Here is a 23,762-nt window from a genome sequence, read left to right on the forward strand (position 1 = left end):
TGAAGAGATGCTGCCTAGGGAATAGCAATAGCCCTTAGACTTATATACCACTTCACAATGCTTTACAGCCTTCTCTAAGCAGTTTACAGAGTTAGCATTTTTCCCCAACAATTTGGGGGGAAATTTTACCAACCTTGGAAGGATGGAAGGCTGAGTCAACCTTGAGCTGGTCAGGATCAAACTCTGACAGTCAACAGGATTAGCCTGCAATACTGCATTCTAATCACTGTGCCACCATGCCTCTTTTAGATCGACAGATATGAAACAGCTCATGACAAAAAGTCTCAAAAGAAATAATCTCTAAGGCTGGTGATGGTGGGAGAAATTTACTTTTAGATTTGCAAGATTCTGTTAATCTACATTTACAATAAAGTAGAATTAGATATTCTGGTTATGTTTCCTATCTGGTCTATCCAGAAAGGCTAACAACACCAAAAACTGCCCTCAGCAGAGTTTCACTTCCAGGAAAACTGATTGTTAGATGAGGGATTGCTAAAAGAAGGTCTCTAGTGACAGCAGCCTCTTTTAATTTGTCACGTCTGCCTTGACTTTAACCTCTCTGTGTGTGTGTGTGTGTGTGTGTGTGTGTATGTGATATGCATCAGGAGCTTTTGCTGCTACTTCATGAAGATTCATTTTATTATGACTTCCTCAGTAACATGGTGGATTGAAGATGGCTCTATGAAAAGTGAAGCGGATGACTATGGCTAAGAACTAGGTGTTGACAAGTTGATTGGTTCCTTTGACCCTCTCTGGAGAAAGAGAAGATGGGAGATTGCCTATGTTGTACACTGTCTTAGGCGTAAAGATATTTACCCATGTAATAGGTTGTATTGCTATTTTCCTTCTCATCTTCACATTTCTCATCTTTCCTACTATCTTCTCCTATTGGTATCTTATTTATCACTTGTTGTTTGTATATTAAGTAACTATGATTTATGACCTATCATTTTGTTGTTTGCATGTACACTGAGAGCTTATGCACCGGAGGCAAATTCCTTGTGTGAATTCCAACCGCACTTAAAGAATTGTATATGGTTACTGTTTGTGAGGAGTTGACAAGGCAGTAGTCTCCAGAGAATAGATGAACTGGGTGATCAGGGACTTTGCCATTCTTGCTGCAACCTCAATTAGAGCCTTTAAAGCAGGAGTGCTATTCAGCAGGTTCTGACAGATTCTGGAGAACTGGTAGTGGAAATTTTGAGTAGTTCAGAGAACCAGCAAATACCACCTCTGGCTGGCCCCAGAGTGGGGTGGGAATTGAGATTTTGCAATATCCTTCCCCCAGGAGTGGGGAGGGAATGGAGATTTTGCAGTATCCTTCCCCTGCCACGCCCACCAAGCCACACCATGCCCACCAAGCCATGCCCACAGAACCGGTAGTAAAAATTTGAATTCTACCACTGCTAAAGGACACTATATTTGCACTTCCTTTGCTAACTACTTTCGAAAACTTTCTAATATAACACGGATCTTCCTTTTTCCATCTTGTTCGCATGAATGTACTACAGTTTATATAAACAGAAGTTGTTTTCACCTTGCCCATGTGAAACCATTGCCACTATTTTTATCTCTCCATTAATTTTACCTACACCATCCTAAATTCTTTGGAGAAAAGCTCGGTCAATGGAAGAGAAGTAGATAAAAGAGTAGGAGGAGGTAATTATTTTACATTTATCCCTTTATTGTTTGAAAGGTCCCATTTGCCTCCCCCCTCCCTTCCCCACTAAGCACCAATGTGGCTTGCTGTAGACTTTGCAGATGCTCTTAGTCTTTCTGGATTAAGGGTTCACATTTTTGTGAAATGCAGCACAATAGAAAAGAATGTTGAGGTTATTGTAGAACCTTCAAAGAGAAGGTATTGTATGCAACAACTATCGGTGCCTGTTCATAGAACCTAAAGAACATTTGGGCTCAGTCAGGTGGGTTCTACTTACCTTTACTACCGGTTCACAATGGGATTGAATGCTTCTGCACATGCGCAGATCGCCAATGATGACATCTGGGGTGGTGGGTGGGGCCTCCCACCAGTTTTACTACCGGTTCGCAACCAGGGGCAACCCACCACTGGGCTCAGTAATACATGTCTCCCAATCCTCTCTCCAATAAATTAGGTTTGGAACTGTCTAATTAAAGATGAAATAGTCTTCACTCTGAAATCTACATGGCTTCAACCCTGTTCCATTTTCAAAAACCTGGCTTCTTCAGCAGGCCCCAGGAAAGAGTAATTTTTGATCCAGCTTTTTGACCTATGTTTTATGTGGTGTGTAATTGGTTATAATGCGGATCTCAGCAATATTATTTGTCTCATCTGTTGTTCTTGTGTTGTTGCTTTAATTTTAATTATCTATACTCTGTAAGCTGCTTAGAGTTGCAGCTATGATTGAAGCAGCCTGAATAATAATAACCCTATCTGAAGAATATCTCCAAATGAAGTACATGGGCTCTTATGTTCAGAACCAAATGTATTGTAGCTGTGCGAAAATACTTTTTTACTCTCACCTACGCCTAGAGAATCATAGGAGATATAAGCAAGCATTTCTGCAATACATTTTCTAGCTCTTCATGGTTTTTCACTGAAGAATTATATGGGGATTTTTCCACCTTGTTTTTTGAAATATAAAAGAACAACATAGCCCTGGGCATTATCTCTGTTGAATCTAATATAGAAGCTACTAGTGTTGTTATCTGATCATCACTCAATAGATACTCCAGAAAACTAATATTCTCTGCTCAGACCCAATGACTTTAAGTACGTGAATGACATTCTCTGCTGTTTTTCTTTGAAAGGTCAATTAGATGCTGGTTAATGGAGAAATCATCTTCTATTTTAACATTACCATATACTCAAAATGTGTTCTACATTTTCTGCCTTGATTTACAAATTCATTTCTCTTGGATATCAATATCCAAGAGAAATGAAAAAAGAGCTGGCAGACTAAAGCACTGTTATTAACTGTTATTAACAGTTATTAACATCAGCTGCCTGCAATTACTGCAAGTTCAAATCTCATCAGGCTCAAGGTTGACTCAGCCTTCCATCCTTTCTAAGATAGGTAAAATGAGGACCCAGATTGTGGGGGTAATAAGCTGACTTTGTATAAAAATATACAAAAGTATGAAGGCTATTGCTTAACGCACTGTAAGCTGCCCTGAGTCTCCGGAGAAGGGCGGCATATAAATCAAATTATTCTCTTTCTTCTTTGCAATAGGCTCTTCCCAAAGCTTTCTGCTTGATTCTTGTCTGTTGCCAGCCTGTTGTTTACGATAGCTTAGAATCAAAAACATATGTTAACTGTTGGATAATTAACCAATGATTTGCTGATTGGCTTAGGTTCTACTGACAGTTTACATTTCATTCTGCTGTTACAACTTGCGTTCTTATTTGCTTTCCCTTCATTTGAAATTCAATATTGCTGCATTTAGTCATTTTCTCCTCCTTGTTACATGCTATCCCCATCATAAAATAGGACTGAGTTGAAAGGAATGAAGCTAATTATTTCAACGTTTTCAGCAGTACCAAAGCATCTCCTGATAGTAATTTTTAGGAAAAGATTAGATTTGGGAGAAATGAAAAGAATTACACATGCAGCATGAGAGCAATTGGAGATCTGACCAGCTGGAATTATCCATGTGGCTGATTGAAGGAACATTGCTCTTAGTCTCAAATTGACTTTCTTTTCCTTCCTGACTCAACTACAAATCCAATGGTTGCACAGTGTCACAACATCACATTGATTTATGATCAGAGATTGCATGGATGGCTCCATTCTAAGAAAGAGAAAAGAAGCATAGCTAATAATACAGCACCACTGAGCACAATGGCTCAGCGGTTAAGATGCTAGGCTTGACAGCCTGGGTTCGAGACCCAAGCACCACGTGACAGAGTGAGCTCCTGTTATTCCCTCCAGCTCCTGCCAACCTAGTAGTTCAAAAACATGCAAATGCGAGTAGATAAATAGGTACTGCTTCAGCAGGTAAGGTTACTGCAATGCATTCCGCATTTACATGCTCGCTACAAGATGACAAAAAACGTCTTTCAGACAATGCCGGGTCCCTAGGCTGAGAATCGTAGATGAGCACCGGCCCCTTGAGTCGCAATGGGACAGGGAAATCTTTAAACCTTTCATCACAATCAGCAGGCTCCACACCACAATCAGCAGTAAACAGAAAAGGTCTTGGGTTGCAAAATATTTACTCTCTACCAATTCTAATTTTCCCTCAAAATTAAAAAAGGATGAATATTGGGTGCCTAATATAATGGATAACTCAGGGTGCATCCAAAGTATATTTCCACCAATGGAATGGATGACACTGGCAAAACGAATGGCTCTACTTGCTACATTTGAACCATTTTTCTCCTCGCATATTCTTTATTTCTACCCTTATATTATTCAGCAATTTTCATTTCCATATTTGTGCAAAGAAAAAAAAAAGATTTTAATTCAGACTTATTGAAGCTTAAAATAACAAACATTTAATAAGCTTTCATGTCATCACATGCTCCCAGTTGACAATCTCATTGCTTCTAGCATAATCCACACCTGTTAGGGATGAATTAAAGAATACAAACCAAGTAACACAAGCAGAAGCACATGTTTTTATAATTCATAAATAACACAGTATCATAGTGGGGCAAAACATTTTATTTTGGGCACAATTGTCTTTGTATATTGAGGACTATCTATACGGTAGTAAGAAAAGCTGGAGCAGCATTTTAAATTTATGTTATCCCTTTATGTTGAATTTTGCAGGAAACCTAGGCGAAAACAGGAGAATCTAGAACAAAGTCTGCAATTATATCTACACATTACAGAAGCTGAGAAAGAGTAAAAGGACTATAACATTGCAGTGATGTTACTGTACATTACATGGGAGAAAAACCTTTTGAAATAGCAAACAATCCCCTTAATATCCAAGCCAAGCGTCTCAAATTCAAAGTATTACAACTGCTACACAAGGACTAGTTTGTTAGCATGAGGTTGCAACACTAAAGCTTTTTCATATATGGATACAAAAGTCGGCAGTGAGTTTAACATGAAGGGATCACGCTGAACCATTAAACATCCATTTATTAAAAACATGATACATAAAGCCCTTTGCTGTGAAGTAGAGATCCTTGTAAAAGTGCCATTTCATTTTAGCCACTCAGCTGGCAGCATTTTTCATTAATCAAAAGTGATATTTGGTTTTACAGAATTACCAGGCTGATATGTAATGTTGTTTCAAAATCATATTTAGGTTGATGTAATCTAGGAAAACATCCTGCCAAGAGCTATCCAAATCCTGTTTTTCATTTTCTTCCCTGGCCTTGCTAAGGAGATAAAGTTTTCTTCTTTTCAAACTTTTCCTTGCTTGCTTTCCCTTCTAAAGGAGAATTTTGGGGTTAAGCTACACGATCCTAATCCAAATACATCTTTCCAGAGAAAAGGAAACACCAGCTCAACCATCTGGCATCAAATTAGGCACCTTCCCATCATCAAATATTCTTCTCAGGAAACGAAATTGTCAACTTGGCCATAAAACATTACGAACATTTACAGAGCCAACAAAAGCTGGAATTGATAACAGGGGAACACAGACTCTGGGAACAAGGGATACTTTGACGAATCCCACTGTATAACAGCAACTCTAAAAAGAAACTTTATTCACGCAATATTGCCTTGTTCGTCCAAAGCTCCCACTGTCTTTGTATTCCTATTCCACTACCTAGAAATAAAAGTCAAGGAATATAGTGTTGTCTTGGGTTATTTCTGGCCATTGTGAAACAGCATGCTGGTTTAAATAAGATAGTTAGATCTTTTGTTTTCATCAAATAGGTATAAGGCTAGGCAAGGTTTTTTCACAGGAAAATTTGTGTTTCTAGTATGCAGGCCTACTTCATAAAGCCCTTTAATTGTTTTATAGCAAAACTTGTTTAGTGTGAAAAACAATGAATTGGTCAGAAATGTATGTTACCCTCAGGATTAATCTCATGTTGTCTGTTTTCCCAAGATGGTACTTCTATCTGTAAAATTTTGTGCATGCACACGGTCTCATTATAATAATTGGATCCTGAATTGCATCTGTTTCATGCTCATTGTTATATGCACCTTTTAAAAAATTGAATTAATCTTTGGGGATGTTTTTATTATTATTTAAATAGCACCAAGTTAATTTTTCATTTCCTCACCAAGTCATGACAATGAGAAGTTTTATACAAATATTTTATATCTTTCTTACTGGAGAAAATACCATTAATTTCAATACAATCTCTGTAATGGTTTTACGATCATTTGAACACATGACCCAGCACAAAAGCCATTGTTGTTTTGCGTCCTATTCCAAGTCTCGCTTCAGATAAAGATTTCATTTCATAAAAGAGCACCCTATGCTGGCACATCCACAGTAACAATTTCATAGAAATAGATCTGTTGCAGTGCAAAATACATTTGCTCTACAATCTGGTCAAACATACTTTGTCCAAACAAAAAAAAAAAAGGATGATGGAATCTGCTGTTCTAGACTTACTGTTTTGGACAAGCTTGCACTTCCTCTGAAATATATCAAATTCACAGCTTCATTTCATACTATCTGTGGAAGCAGCAACCAGGGAACACCTCCCCCCCCCACCTGCCAATATCAGTTGGAAATTCAATTATAACCCTGTCTGGAAAAACCAGGATTGGGAGTACTACAGACATTACGAGATCTAATTTCAAATCTGCTCAGGAACAAACTGAGCTCCCTGCTAATCAATCAACAGCACTACTGAGTGTTTTCCATCATTAATGAGGAACCAAATTGCTGGGGGCAAGATGCTGATTCTGTAAACCGCTTAGAGAGGGTTGTAAAGCACTGTGAAGCGGTATCTAAGTGCTATTGCTATTAATGGTTCATTCCTTCGTTATATTTTATCAGTCATTAATTCACTAATTGCACCTTATCTAAACTACTGAATTGAAATGCTTGTAACTTGACCTAGAAATAACAGTCCTTGCCTAAATTACCATAGTCAGGTTATATTACCTCAGTTCTGTCTTGTTGAAAAGCCTATTTTTATTTTTATGTATTAGACTGACTGGATATGTAACATGGGAAGAACTACCCTCACCATTATGATCCAGCCTATGTTATAAAATATACTTGAGGTCCTTGGCCTTGTTATGAGAGCCCTGTCCTATTGAAACCCAAAGGGAGAGACATACAATAAGCACAACTACTCTCCTTAAAATAGTTTTAAAACTGCACTTTATGTCGTTTTAATAATGATATATACAACTTTTGTGAGATGAGACAAAGTTTCTGAGAGATTACACAAAAAATTAAGAGGACTGGCTGCTAACACCTAAAGTTTTCAGCCTTCAATTCTTGTATGTTTGGCCTGAGGCCAAAGTAGCCATCCTACTTTGGCCTCAGGCCAATTTTATATCTGCTCAGGAGCATGGTACATTTGGCACCATCTAGTAGATGGAACTTTATTTGCATGCTCTTGAAGGCCATTCTTGTTTTCTTAAACAAAGATCTGAAGAGAATTTCCGATAAGGGAATTTCCAATAAGGGATGACCTAGTTCAGGTGTGGGTTCTACTTACCTTTACTATTGGTTCGCAACGGGGCCGCACGCATGTACAGAAGCTTCTGCACATGCGCAGAAGCGTTTTGATGACATCGTGGTCGGTGGGCGGAGCCTCCCACCAGTTTTACTACCGGTTCTATAGAACCGGTGCAAACTGGGGGCAACCCACCACTGACCTAATTCATATATAAAGTTCAGGAAGCAGACAAGTCTTCATAAAGTAGCCTAGAAACCAACCATTTTTCATTATACACAAAAACAATCAGAGCTAAATTCTGAAGTAGAAATTAATAGCAAGTGTTTTTCCCACCTTCCAAACCACTATTATCAGACAAATTTATCTGTCCTCTGCAAAATAACTTTGCTTTATAGATGAGTGCTGTAAGTTTGTGGGGGCAAGGTGCACATTTGAAATTGGAAGCCCATCTGTTCTTACTCTATTCACTGATTGCATTGTGTCCACATCAGTACTACAAGAGCTAACTGTTCCTGGTTTCATTCTCCTTTCTACACTCATTTTGTTTCTGATTGATCTTCCTGTCTTATCAATGCTCATCCATGAAATCTTCATGATCTTGCCGTAGTGATGATCAATGCAGAATTTCCCTGAACAATGGCATTTCTCACTCAGCTTATCCCATGACACAACTCACATGATATGTTCTTACTTGAACTGAGCTTTTGCAAATACAGTAGCTATTCTTGGAATCTCCTGGAGGCTCAAAGCTTGCAATATATCAATGAAAGATGAAACTCATGGTAATATTATACCATGTAATAGTATACAGCTGGGGTTTGTGACACAAAACAATTCCAAATTAATGCAAAAACTGTGATCAGTTTTGGGAAATTATGACCATACTGCTTTTCAAGTTCATAGTAGGACCTGGAGATCTCAGTTACAGACCTGAGGATGACAGCACATAACTGAGACTTGCTCAAAACACAGTTATTCTGAATATAATTAGAGTTCCAATTATATCAATTGACAGAGTCGGGAGGGGTATTTGGCTAACCTCTTGCTCAGTGAAAGCATCCAAGACAGATGTCTCTCTAGCCCTCACTTGAACATATATAGAGAATGACAGTCTTTCATTTCTCTGGGTAATTGGGTTTGTGTCAGACTGCTCTTACTGTTAGGAAGGGTTTTGTTTTAACTTGCCCTCAGAATCTGCTTGTCAGCATGCCATGACACATTCCCAGCAGAACAGCTGGGAAATGATATAGATAAGGGGGAGGGTAGCTATATAAGCTTCATAATTAACAGTTGTATTGGACAGGTAAGTCTGATAAACAGAATGCTGGATATGACCAGCCTTCAAACTGACTGAACAGGATATTTTTATTTTTTAAAAAAAATAATTCACCTATATAGAGTACACATATTTTCATTTTCAGTATTGGTCTGACAGGTCTCTTCATAGACTGCTTTTCTGCATTCAACTTTGCCAGTGGCAATATGTTGTGTTCATTTTTTAAAATAAACACTCCATCTTGTATGTATTGATCACCTATTTCTTATACATTTTATCAAGTATTTTTCCCTCAAGTAATCAAAGGCCACAAGGTTACTATCCTATTTATGGATATGACAAATGTTTGGCTCTATTGGGATAATTGCAAATTCATCTTACGGCATACATGCGTGATAGTTAAGACCAAGGGAATTCTATCTTTACTCCATAGTCATTCATCTTCCTTATTCCTTCTAGAGTTGGTTTGGGTTATGACAAAAACATTCTCTAAATCAGTTGGGGGAAAAATAGTCATTGATTAAATTTACTTTCTGTTAAAGTTTTAGATACAGTGATATAGTCAATGTTTTTCCTTCCTTTCTTCCTTCTTTTCTTTCTTTCTGACAAGAAAAGGACATTACATTGCTCCCACCAGTCTTTTCCATACACACCTCAAAGTAAAATTTGATTATGTTGCAGCTAACACTAATACAACAGAACAATGTCATGATGGCATGTGAAACTGGTGCCATCTAGTCTGCAATAGCTATTTTTATTGTTTATAATATGCCATTTAGGATTGGATAACATTGTTCTAAATCACAGAAAAGAGTCTTGTGGCTCCTGAATTAATTCAACACATGTTATGTTTTAAGAGAAACTAGAAGAAATGGAAGGGAAAAGGGCATGACTGGGAATAGTGAGGTTTTGCTTTAGGAACTGGGAGATGTAGAAGGAGAAATATTCAGAATTATCATGACAGAAGGAAGAGGCATGTTTCTTCAGGAATTCTGGGAAGCAAAATAAACAAGGCACCTTTGTGGTCCCCTCAAAGATAAGCAGTTCCTTTTTCAAGGTCCTAACAAGGTTTATATACTGTTTGTGGCAATTGTACAGTTTGGAGGAAAACGGGAGAGAAAAACAATAAAATGAGAGATGAAATATAGAAAGCAACCCTAAACCTTTTAGCACTGACTAGCAAATAGTGTACTAAAATAAATATGCAAAGCATCTGAAAAGGACATTTTATGAAGCTTATTGTATGAGCAAAAAAATTCCCTTCCTGAAGTATGAAAAGAGCTGTCTTCTTCAGAAGGCTCAGCATGGTTGCTACGAAGGTTTTCCCAGTCTGCAAATATGCCACAGTCAGCACTTTAGCTGGATATGCCTGCAATAAAAAACAGTTGTTCTTCTACACATATAAGCAAGAGGAAGCCTACCTGCATGCTTCCTACAAGTGCTTATTCAATGCGCCCAGGGGTGGTATTCACTTACCTTTCCTACCGGATTGCAAATGTGAGCATGTGCCACTTCCACGCATGCGCATGCACGGGCCTTCCGTGCATGCGCTTTGCTTGTGTGCGCACCTTCCGGGCATGTGCCCAGCCTCAAAAATGTGCCTAAATAGGACGGCATAGAGAGATTTCCGCTACCGGTTTGAGCGAACCGATCCAAACTGGTTGAATAGCACCTCTGAATGCGCCTCTTTCAATGTATTCAAATGCCTTATGGCACTTTAAAGCTACAGATCATGATTAAAATCAAGTTAATGTATGAGTATGGATGATGGAATCTGCCCAATTGTCTAGGCCAGGCAGAAACTTTGCATTGCATTCAGAAGTTTACTCGTAACCTATTAGTGTCATACTTTGTCATACCCATTATTGCCTATGCCAATACATTGTGGACTATCTGGAGCTTCTAAGTAGTTTCTAAGCCATTTTTTTTAAAGATAAGAGCACATGGCAGTAATCAATGGACAAGGTAGCCAGAGCATGAGTTATTTCAAAAACCCTCCTCGCAACTCCTTCATCACACTTGTGCTATGTCAAGTTGTTTGGCAGCTGGCCTTTGATTAAAAGTGATTCTTTTCCAAATGCAATTCTAATAGTCTCTTTGGTAACATTTATTGAGGTGAAAGCAGTGGTGGGTTTCAAAAATTTTTACTACTGGTTCTGTGGGTTTGGCTTGGTGGGCATGACATGGCATGGTGGGCGTGGCTTGGTGGGCGTGGCAGGGGAAGGATACTGCAAAATCTCCATTCCCACCCCACTCCAGGGGAAGGTTACTGCAAAATCCCCATTTTGCAGTAACCATCCCGATCAGCGGGACTTGGGAGGCAGAGAATAGATGGGGGCGGGGCCAGTCAGAATTTTTACTACCGATTCTCCAAACTACTCAAAATTTCCGCTACCGATTCTCCAGAATTGGTCAGAACCTGCTGAAACCCACCTCTGGGTGAAAGGATTAGGGTTAAAAAAGCATCCTAGCCACAGAGCTGTTTTCAGTATATTTCCATATACATTTAGCCAGAGGCTTCCTGGCTTTCTTTGTAATCACTTTCCTTCACTGACAAGAAAGCTTGCAGCTGACTGACTTCCATGTCAGCCTCCTGAACTTTCAGTTGCCTGAGAATAATCTGTTAAGGCTATATTTGAACACATATCTAGTGCTCATTGGAAACAGAACTCAAGCCAGGTAATGGGTTTCAAGGATAGAGCAGATGTGTGGAGTGAAAGAGGAATGCTTCTGATGTACCAGAAGGACCTCTGTGCCCATGTCCTGTCAATCAGGAAACTTGACAAATGGTTAAACTTCCAACTGTCTATATTTGACCAGCCCCAACTTATCACTTATTAAGAAAATCAGTTGAAGGGGTTTTCCCCCCTCTAGGCAGATGATAGTCAACGGGAGGAGAAATGAAGCCATAAGAATCCACCAATCACTTGCCTTCAGCATCCTACACTAAAACTGTAAGGCAGTATTTCATTACAGAATAGAGTTGGGTTGTTGGGCCAGCAAATTTCAAGACAGCATACTTTTCTGCCACTCAGAAACTAGACTTAAACACAACCATCTACATGTGCCCTAGATGGCAGCAAAGTCATCCAGATTTTTAAAACCCAGTTTTGCTTGCTCTAATAATTGCTTGGTCCTATTTACAGAGTAACCCTATGTAGGTGAATTCAAAGGAAAGTCACCAATTCAGTAGTAAAATTTATTCCCAGATGTATAAGCCTGCAGATACTGGGTGAAATACTTGGGAGTTCCTTCTTGGCACTTATTATCACAATTTATCAAATTTAGAGACCACCCACCTTCACAGCTCAATTTACATCACTATGCTAGTCCAGTTCAGAGAAGGGGAATGACATTTCTAAAAAAGCAACTGTGATGCTACCATATTACCATATTCCTCTGTCTGTGCTATTCGGATTTATCTGAACTATAACCAGCAAGGCCAAATGAGTTGCTGTCTTCAATGCATCTGGAAGCCATCGGTTTAGGGAAGCCATTCTGCTTGTTTGTCCCTTGACAAACAGGGAATGCCATTTAGGCTGGAGTGGATAACCAATTGCTGCAGAATTGCAAACCCCAGGATTCACTGTAACCAGGAAGGAAAAGGAAGGATTTAAGAGAGGTGTAAGCAAGAGAGACAACGTGAAGAATAGCCCAGAACCTGTTAAAACTGTTATGTCATGATGAGTTTTAAGTTATGAGTTCCTCTGGAATCTACATTAAGAATTTTGAAAAAAAACACCAACCTAAAAACCAGCAACAAAGGTGGGATCCAAAATTGGAGTAACTGCGACAGCCAGATAATGAATGTGCTCAATAAAAAAAATTGCCAAATTGCATCGATGAGCAATATCTCTATAGATATCCGACATGTACATCATGGGAAATGAATTTGGAGTTAGACAAAATGCCTAAAAATGGAGTTATAGAAATACAGACAGGAATGAATTTAGTGAACCATCATAATGATGAATGTACCAAAGAAAGAACTTCATGAAATCCATTTTTGTATTGATCTGAGTATGGTAAACAATGTGGGAGGGGCATCCTATTTCAATAATAAACAATATTTTCCATGCCTTATAAGATACATGCATTACTGCTAAATCAGATGTCACTAAAAGGTTTTTGGCAAAATTTGGCACCAATATCTCACAATTTGACAACATCTATTACCGGTATGTAGTGTGTTGTTAGACGTTCTGTAAAATTGTATTTAGACTGTTGAGCGTCCCTGAGGCTTATCAAAATGCATTGGATTTTTTTATATATAGTGGCTTCCTGATGTTGTCTGATGTTGTTTGATATATGGATATTGCTCACCATACAGAAGATGTGGAATAGCTTGAAACAGACAGATGGTAATTTTTCAGGGACTCCATGCACAGGACAGATACAGAACAAAAGCAAATGTTACTTTGGTTTTGAAGTGATTGTTATATTAGGGCACATCCAGTCGAAGGATCCAAAGAAGGTGGGAGCTATTCTGCAAGCCTTAATTGCCGAGAAATTGGATTTGTCATGTTCTTTGCTAGCTTGTATCTCCTGAAATCTATTTCTAATTCAGATAGTTCAGAACTCCTGCACCTGCAATAACAAGAGGGAAGCTTAGAAATTGAATGGCGGTATTATTATGTATGATCAAATAATATGGTGAGCGGTATCTGAGCAATATATTAAAACATGGAATAATTAAATGATAGACTACAACTTAATATAAGTGTGTATTATTATTAGAAATATATAAGTTGGTTGAATGTAATAATTACTATTAAATTTACTAGTTTTATTTGTATTAGAATGTATGACACACTATACACGCATTGATATGTATATGTAAAATAAAATACAGTTTGCCAGCTGTTAAGAGGGTGGCTAGGTCTGGATTTTTCCTCTAGTTGCTTAGCCCCTAACAGTGTATAAGTATAAGACCCTTTATCCAAGTATATCTCATCTGGACTCCCCTCCACAATTTAAATATTATACAGGTAGTGTTCTGCCCCAGCTATGGACCCCAAAGAACGCAGCACACACAAAGTCTGTACAAACCTTAGTTTACTAAATTAAATCAGTCTTTTTCAAATAAAGGCTGTTAATTAACTTTCTTAACAGCCTACAAGAATCCAAAGAATAAATAATCATAATCTTACTATGGTTGGCAGAAAGCCCAGAAGCAATATGCAGGAAACTGATAAGAGAACTAAGACCAGGACATGAAGTTGTTCCCTGCAAATTGCCTCAGTCATCGTCCTTCCTTAAATAGGCTAAGGGAGTGACCAATTAGCCTCAAGCCTTACTCTCGAGGAGACCTCCTCCTGAGGAACCACTCCTGCCTTTTGGCAGCTCTGTGTGCCCGTGCATCGAGAAGAGGCTCCTCCTCTTCTTCCTTTTCACTTTTGGGAGCTTCTGGAGGTTCTGAACGCCCTGGCTGAATCCCCGCCTCTGGCACCACATCTTCTCCAGCCTCCTCGTTGTCTGACTCGAGTGCCAGTTACACAGACTACTGGCGCAGCACCACACCAGCCTCCTCGCTATCGGAATCAGCTACTAGCTGCACAGGCCGCTGACAGGCCACAACAGGTAGTCCTCAACTTACAGCCATAATTGAACCCACAATTTTTGTTGTTAAATGAGACATTAAGTGAATTTTGCCCCATTTTATGACCTTTCTTGCCATAGTTATTAAGTGAATCAGTTGTTAATGTATGCAGATGTTAAATTGGTAACATGGTTATTACATGAATCTGGCTTTCCCATTGACTTGTTTTGTCAGATCCCCAAAAGTGATCACATGACCCTGGGATACTGCAACCGTCATAAATATGAGCCAGTTGCCAGCATCTGATCACATGATTATAGGGATGCTGCAACGGTCATAAGTGTTAAAAGCGCTGATAAATTACTTTTTTCAGTGCCATAACTTTACAAAACACTGTTGTAAGTCAAGGACTACCTGTATTTTATGTAATTGCCAAGTGTTCAGTATCTTCTTATTAAAACTCTGCTTTAAAAGATTTGGATTGTGAACTGCACTGCATTTCCACAAATTCTGAAAATGCAGTTCAGAGTCAGCATTTTTTAATCACAAGCTAATTCTGTCTAAGATTCCTCCCTTCATTTTTTTTTAGCAGACGTGTAGTTGGGAAGACGGGTGCTATTCAACAGGCCTGTTATTTCATCTCAGTTATATGCTGCTGCTGCTTCCATGCACAGAAAAAACCTTTGTTTATTGTCCTTGGGAGGTTCTGCTAGGAACTAGTAAGTCCTTAAAGAACTGTTGATTGCTAAAAACTGTGTGGAGGTCCTGGTTATAATCCAAGCTGGTCACAGTCAACCAATCAGAGAATGAGCTGTTTTGGAGAATGATGGTTAGTACCACAAGTTGCAACACTGGTACTAGCTATAGGAGTAAATATTCTTTGGAGCTAGAGGGTGAGAACTTTGCTTACATGCAACAGTGCCATGGGTATAGCAATAGCACTTAGACTTCTATACCGCTTCACAGTACTTTCCAGCCCTCTCTAAGCGGTTTACATAGTCAGCCTATTGCCCCCAACAATCTGGCTCCTCATTTTGCCGACCTCGGAAGGATGGAAGGCTGAGTCAACCTTGAGCTGGTGAGACTCTAACTGCTGAACTATTGCTGGCAGTCGGCAGTCAAAGAATTAGCCAACAATACTGCATTCTAACCACTGTGCCACCACGGCTCATACTAGTATCTAGCTGCTAGAGTGTATACTCCCTGAATATTTGACGAAAGTCTGTATTCATCTCCTAGGTGCTCACTGCTTCTCTGCAGTAAGCAGAGTACTTGTATGAATCTGATTTTATCTGGTACAAATTTTTTACTGCCATTAGCAATTTGCCTTAGCTTGGGTAAACTCAGCCTCCATGGCAGGCTTCTAAGATGGCCAAGCTGTTTCCCTTTGTAGTTGCTTCAATAATACCCAAGATTATGAATAATTTATAATGCCCAGGATTCATTATGCAACCCAACCACTGATTGACATTTGCCCATGTCAGGCAATCTGCCTGAAAGGCAATGTCTAATTCCTGATGAAATTTCCCAAGCTCGGTTGTTTATATTTATTGACCTTAGGAAAATATATGGAACATGCACCTGCATAGTCTCTCCTGAACTCCAGAGTTGTGAACTTGTCTCATAGGTTTTGACTATAACGCAGAGGGTCCATGGAGGTCCTCTATGACTGGAGAATAATGCTTTGGAGAGAACTCCATTTTCCTTTGAAAGTACTAGGCCCGCTCTCCCCTTTCAGCTTTTCACTACCCTCCTCCTCCTCATTCTCCAAATAAATCCCTGCCAACACTTTCCATCCTTTGACCATTGACATGGTGTGGGAAGAGAGAGAAACGAGGCTATGACACACAAGTCCAACACATCCTCTTCTCCAGGGAGATCTTCTATTAGTGAAACTGATTATTTAGGCAAGGTTAGATATTTTATAAAGGAGGAGATTTTTGGAGGCTATAAGCACATTTGCTCTGTAAATCAAATCTTCTCTTCCTCTTTCCTAAGGTCCTTTTCTTTATCAGAACTACTATTGAGATCACTAATTCGGGAGTACTGTTTCTTTGTAATCACAATATGTTCCCATTTTTCAAACGTAATTGGCATTTTGCTCCCCACTTTCTGTGTTATTATGTTCCCCTTTAGGTGTTCTATATCTTTTAAACTGAAGGTCTCACAGGTGTAAACTTCGGTCTACCTGGCAGTATGGATTGCCTATGAAGCATTCATATTTCATGTTCTGGGCAACCCTTCAAATACAGCTTCTCTGTTGTTTTGCATCTTGTCTGTTCCATTTTCCTATCTGGCTTGTCCATGCAACACTAACTCTTATGACGCACTCCCTGCATTAGTCACTATGTCTACCAAACATCTGAACATCATATGCTCACTCAACAGACACAGTCCACTGGAGCATACATGGTCATCAATCCTTATTGCTTTCTAAATGGAAAGATTGTCCAGAAATAATCACTCACCTCTGGTCAGTTGCAGCTGGGAAACCTCACAAGCAGCTTTGGTAAGCAGTGGAAAGTTTATAAAGAGCCATGATAGCGCCATGGTTAGAATGCAGTATTGCAGGCTGACTCTGCCCATAGCTAGGAGTTTGATCCTGACCGACTCAAGGTTGACCCAGCCTTCCATCCTTCTGAAGTAGGTAAAATGAGGATTCAGATTGTTGGAAGGCAAATATGCTGACTCTGTAAAACGCTTAGAGAGGGCTGTAAAGCACTGTGAAGTGGTATATAAGTCTAAGTGCTATTGCTATTGCTATAGCTGTTGCTATTATATAGAGACAAACACAGGGAGAAAGCTTCTTGCTTATGTCCACTTACAACCTCTCTCCAATTCTCCTCAACCAGAAATCAGATATTTTTCCCCTCTTGCTTTTCATGGTGTGGAGGTCTCTCCCAACTCTGCAAGTGAGGGTGGCTGAGTGGAAGAGATATCCAATTTTGGTGTATAGCCACAAATTTATTAAGAGAAATACCGCAATTCAGTGAAAAACAGGTTGAAACAAATAGCCAACAACAATTGTCACTCCAACATTTTATTTATTTATTTATTTATTTATTTATTTATTTATTTATTTTATTTTATTTTATTTTATTTTATTTTATTTTATTTTATTTTATTTTATTTTATTTTATTTTATTTTATTTTATTTTATTTTATTTCTATACCACCCTTCTCCCGAAGGACTCAGGGCGGTGTACAGCCTTTCTTAACATCCCCTTTCTTAAGCAACTTAAGTTCACTCTCCATTATTTGCTCTTGCAGAGTCAGTTGCCAGGAATTAGCAAGTGAGCTGTTCTGGGTCACAGCTCACTTGAACTTTCACCCACTGAGTCTCGGACTCACTCCTGCTGAGCCTCTTAAAAGCTTCCCTTAAATTAAATCCCAATCAAATATCCCCAAATGGGTTCCCGATGGGAAAGAAAAAGGGCAAAGCAAAGACTGCAAATGACAGGGAGGTGTAGTATTCTGTTTCTTGACTTTTTGATCCTGACAACTACACCAAGCTCTAGCAGGAAAAGTGCTCACTTAAATAAGGAATTAAAGTGTATGGGGATGGATGCAACAAAGCAACTTTTATTGCCGTAACTAGAGTGCTCACTGGGCTTCTTGCCAAAAAAATGCACAAGAGCCATGCGTAGCCCACAAGGTTACAGGTTATACACCCTCCCAAATATTACAGGAATTACAAAAAGCAATGTAAATGATAGCATCACATTTACAGCCAGACTGAAGAATTGGATTAGAATATAGGTGAACTTATTTATTTATTTATTTATTATTTAAATTTCTATACCGCCCTTCTCCAGAATAGGACTCAGGGCGGTGAACAGCCAGAGTAAAAAACAATACATACAAAATTTAAAAGCAATTTAAAATAATTAAATATTATTGGCCGTAAATTAAAATAACCCAATTTAAAATCAATTTAAAATTAACTCAAGCCAGCCCCGCTAGTTGGAATAAATGGGTTTTCAGGGCCCGACGAAAAATCCGGAGCTCATAACTTGCTATGAGCTGACTCAGTGCTTCTAAGTTCTACTATTTTTTTCTACTGAGACCAGCACTTTCTAACACAAACACAATCCTTTATTGTACCCATCAGTCTTTTCTCACCAAGGAAAAGACAACAACCTGTTTGGTTTTTGTTATCTGTCTCCTTCCTCTCCAGAATCAGCAGACAATTTCAGTTTATCTGCTTCTTTTGCATGTGCAGCACACGCCAAAAGGAGTCTTGGGAAGGGAAGTAGAACAGCGAGTGGGGGATCAGCTGTGCCGCGCGGTTAAGCTTTGCTAGAAAGCAGGAAATCCTGCTTTCTAGCAAAGCTAAACCGCGCGGCACAGCTGATCATTGGATTGTTGCCTTTTTTAACTACCGGTTTCCCTGAACTGGTAGCTCTTTAAACGCCCAGCGTGTGTTTGTGTATTGTGTATGCACATGCAGCGCGTATTTGGTGTGCATGTGTGCATGCAGTGCGTGCCTGGCACGCAGCGCACATGCACAGCCAACGAACCAGTAGCAAACCGGTTCAGATTTCACCACTGGTCCCTGGGTCATGTGATCACCTTTTGCAACCTTCTGACAAGACGGGCCAAAGGGGAAATCAGGTTCACTTATCAACCATGTTACTAATTTAACAACTGCAGTGATTCACTTGACAAATTTCTCACTTACCAATATAAATGTTGGGCTCGATTGTGATAGTAAATTGGGGACTACCTGTAAAGAGTGTGTCTGTAGGTATGCACACATCCGTGTGTGCTTTCTCTCCCCAGAATAATCTGAGGTTTCCACAGAAATGGGGGGAGGGGGTCACAAAAGTCAGAATGGCAGCCATAATCATACAGTCAATGCTGTGTATTTTTGACATGTATCACTGCACATATAAAAAGCAGCATGGCTTCAATCATACAGGTGTGGTTGTCACCTTGGCTCTTTTGACACACACCCCACCTCTGGATAATCCTGCCAGAAATCCAGCTTCTTTGGCTTCTTTGAGGATGGTAGAAACATACACTAAAATTCCTGAAGGCAAAATTGTAAGACAGATGCCAAATTGACAGAAGATTACAATCAATTAATTGCCCTTCACCTATTCAGATTCGTTTGGCACCTGTAGGTTGCTTTTACTGACAGATGTCTCTCACAAGATACTATGCAAGAAATTTCTGAGCCTTGAAACCAAATATCTATTGCTGCCTTTCAATAAAGATAATCTGTCAAGATTAATTTTCCTTTATGTTTTGCGGTGTTTTTTTTTGAACCTTTCATTCCCCAGTGAAGCAATTAAATCCCTTAATGGCAACTATATCCTTCATCTCAGAGTATTGATCCGCTCCACATCATTGCCAAATGACGTGTTAAATTCCACTTTCTTGAAAAAGCTAGTGCCATTTAGCTGTCAATAGCATCAAAAGCAGCTAATACCAGATGAGTATATGATTAAATATGCAACTTATCTATTCTATATTCATAGCTATTTATTTTCTATTGCACGCCCTTTATTCAGGGGTGAAATGCTCCCGGTTTGGACCTGATCCGGTAGCGATGGAGGCGGGTGGTTCGGAGAACCGGTAGCAAAAATCCCTGCCCCCCCCCATGCCCAGCTGAGCCGCACAATCATCAGAGGCTTTTTTTTTAACTTTTAAAAGCATTTTTTCTACAACCTCTTCAGGCAAAAAATGCTTTTAAAAGTAAAAAAAAGCCTCTGATGATTGCATGGCTCAGCTGGGATCATCAGAGCCTTTTGAAAGCATTTTTTTACAACCTCTTCACCGAAGACATTGTAGAAAAAATGGTTTTAAAAGTAAAAAAAAAAAATTGGTCACGCCCACCCAGTCACATTACCCCACCACCACCAAGCCACGCCCACAGAACCGGTAGTAACCAATTTTAGATTTCACCACTGCCTTTATTTCGCTTCTGCATTCTGTGTATAGGCTACTCCATTACTTATAGTTTTTAGTAGGTGGAATGTTTTTAACCCTATGCCATCTTGCAAGAGATCCTGTCTTATATAGAATAGATTGAGCATTCTTGGAATTAAACTACACTATGGTTGTGCATGGCATACCAAATACACCACAACTAACTGGTACTACTGGTAGCTTTTCTGTTAGCAAAGAATATTTCATGTGGCAGAGGCTTGACCGGTAAGCTAAACTACATCTTTTTTTACTAAAGAGAATCATGTCAAAAGCTTTGAAGGGCCAGAGCCATGATAAGTAGCTGAGATCAGTAGGACTCCATCTGGAGTTGTTTTATGTTTTTCTTAGATCTTTAACTGATTTATCACTGTTTCTTATTCCCATAACCCTGATTCCCTAAAATCAGGAAAAGCATGATGGGTGTCTCAGAATGAATATACAATACTGCATGTATGTTGTTTCTCTTCTAAGCATGTGCATTCTGCAAGAACAGGCACCTAGTAGAATGTGTGTAAACATTTTGCATGAATCAAAATCCATGTGTGGCTTTTCCATGGATTTTTAAAGCGTGACCAATACTGGCCATCATTAGAGGATTCTCTGGATTTTGTACTACACAGGATACCTTATGTAAATTTCTTGAACACCGCAAAAGAAATATTAGTTATAAATGTAGCAATCACTTGAAAATCAATTCGTTTGGAAATATTTTTAGCTATAAATCTGAACATATGAAATATGTTGAGAATACTAGTTTAAAAGAGTTTGTGTAGAATGCATTTCTCCTCACTCTTCAATAGCTGTAATTAGTATTGAATAGGGAGGTTTGTGGCATGCAGGTAAACAGTATAATGAATTCAGTATAAACTTGTCCCATACTAATCTTTTTCAGAAGACTAGTAATCCAGCATTAAAAGACCTGGGTTCTAAATTATTCTAAAGAAACGATGGTACCATGCACTCCAATATATAGATTATTTATTATGTGAATAAATGTTCTTGTTGTCTTGAATTACATTGTACTCTCAAGTTTCTAAGCAATGCTGTTGAATGAATACAAATCCTAAAGATAATCAAAATATTAGATGTAAAGCTGTCTCTTAATAAAATCCAAACGTTGGTTAACTGACTGTAGTTTTGTATCTATAATATCCCATGTATTAATACATGCAGTATTGACATTCTAATATTACTCCATGAGCATTGCTAAATTGGATTTCAGAAACTAATATATGTTTAGCATGTAGCTGCCTTCTCTTAGGAATGAGATCATTCTTTGCCTTTTAAATGTCTAGAAGCATCATGGAAAATAATTAACTGTTGATTTTCTCACACCAAAGTTTGCAATCTTGGTAGTGGCATAGCTTAGGACTCAGACTTTGCCGAAGCTGCTTCAACCTGTAGAGTATCATCTTCAGGAAACACTAAACCAGGAATCACCTAAGGGTACTTAAACACAGGCACCATCAGACAGCTGGAGCAGTCAAATGCCTTATTATGTATGATGGTGCCTCTGTTTAAGCACCCTTAGCTGATTCCTAGCGGAGAGTACTGATTCCATGGAGAGTACTTACTCTCCATGAATAGAGTGGTGAGCAGAACAAAAATGCTCAATGAGGCTTCTTGCTGTATAACAAAGAAACTATTTTAATTGATAATAATTGGCTGCTGCCTGATTTAAGAAGCAGCCCTGATCTTTGTTTCTCCATTGGAAACAACTGCCTGATTACCTGCTCAGGTACGTCATTCCTGTGAATTTTGCTCATGAAACTTTGATCTTGGATTAATTGACAAACCTGACCCGGCTCTCTGAATTTTGATTGGATTTTAACTTCTTTTCTGCCTGCTCCTGTTGAAAGCAAAACCACCCAGGCAAACTTTCTTTCCAACAGATTGGTTGATTTACAACCCTTCCCTTGTCTGCTCAGCCTTGAGTAAATTGCTATTCTCACCTTGCATCTCTCAGCGTGTGTGAATTTGAAGCCTGAAACAGGACAGGTATCTGTTGTCCTACTTATACTGTAAATCAAGATCCTAATGGGTAGACATCAAATAGAGTATGCTGGAGCAATTTCCATCATTTTCTCCAGGGAGTGCATTTTTTCCCCCAAAGACCATGTAGTACCATAAAGCAGTTCCTTCAGGATGGTAATATGAGACAGGAATAATTTTGATCCTGCCACTGGGGCTTCTGTTGATACTAGCTGGACAATTGAAGAAAGATTCAATTCTGGGTTGGATCAATTTTCCATCTCTGATTGTGAATTTGAAACTGCTTTATTGTTAGAAATGGGCAAGTGTAGGAGACAGCTTGAACTTTACTTGCTCTCCATCTTAGCCAAACTGATACTAGGGCTAGGAGTAAAAACATTAAAACCCGCTTCCCTTCCTCCCCCACAAAAGGTCACTCTCATCAATATAATCCCTGCTTTTCCAAATTACTACAGCCGTCTGTGGTTCATGGGGGCTGAAACCCAAAACATCTTGAGGGAAATCCCAAAGGTGCTTTTTCAGGAGGCAACTGGACTTTGACTTAGATGTTTCACTTCTGAAGCTTCTTCAGCTCTGACAGGTTAGTGGGGAATGGAAGGATTTATATTCCTTGCAGACAGCTGATAATCTGGATCCTTTCAGAGAGTCATTGAAGCACTTGGAGGTTTATCTGTGTCCTCAGGGTCACCTGAGTAGTGTTCCTGGTTCCTGTAGTCTGCAATTTTTTTCCTCTGGAAATACCATTCAAAGGGTGTTCATCCCAAATTGTAAAGGTCTGTAGAGCTTCTCAGTCATCCAGGTCATGGTTGTCCCTTGGTTGTCCTGAAAAAGCACCTTTGGGACAACCATGACCTGGATGACTGAGAATCTGTACAGAATCTTGAGAGAAGAGGCTGGTTTGTGACATAAATTCAGCATAAGAATTTTTCTGACATCTTGTTTTCTATTTGACAATTGCTTGGATGATTCAAAGGCTATTCAATGGAATGCACGTGTTGGTATGGAACAGAAATGAGATGGTCTTGTCTTTCTTGGTAGACCCCATATTTCATAGTAGGTGAAATTGTCCATTAGATTTGATACAGATCCCCCCCGCCCCGATTAAAATGATATCATCCAATGACAATTTTCAACCTTATCTGCTCTTTCTGTGAATTAGCCTCAGAAATCATGTGCAATATTTTATGGAACTGTGAAATATCTTTTGTTCCTTATCTGCATATAATTAGTGTCATGCTCATTTTTAGTTTGTACTTACCTGATTCAAATGGTAATTAAAGCTCTGCTGGTGTGTCACTTCAACAGAGTTTCCAGATGCTTATTGCTCTCTTTCATTTGCACATGTATAAGATAGACTAGAATCGGCCTTTCTCTTTATTCTACCATGTCTTTTGTATTCTTAACTTGCACTGTTATTATCAGTGAAAGAAAGCTAACATTATCTCAGTAAAAATTGCTCTTAATGTTAGGAAGGCTACAATTGCTAA

The 23,762-nt window shown here is 39.0% G+C and overlaps 1 long non-coding RNA gene across 1 annotated transcript; it reads left to right on the plus strand.

The window, feature by feature from the left end:
- Positions 1 to 1,842: 1,842 nt before the first annotated feature.
- On the plus strand, positions 1,843 to 5,734 carry LOC117671457 (uncharacterized). Its single transcript, XR_004592888.2, has 2 exons — positions 1,843 to 1,922; positions 4,755 to 5,734. It is a non-coding gene; the product is annotated as an uncharacterized LOC117671457 (long non-coding RNA).
- The last annotated feature ends 18,028 nt before the right edge of the window (positions 5,735 to 23,762 follow it).

Source organism: Pantherophis guttatus, chromosome 1 (assembly GCF_059756535.1).
Source record: "Pantherophis guttatus breed Tessera chromosome 1, ASM5975653v1, whole genome shotgun sequence".
Classification (NCBI taxonomy): domain Eukaryota; kingdom Metazoa; phylum Chordata; class Lepidosauria; order Squamata; family Colubridae; genus Pantherophis; species Pantherophis guttatus.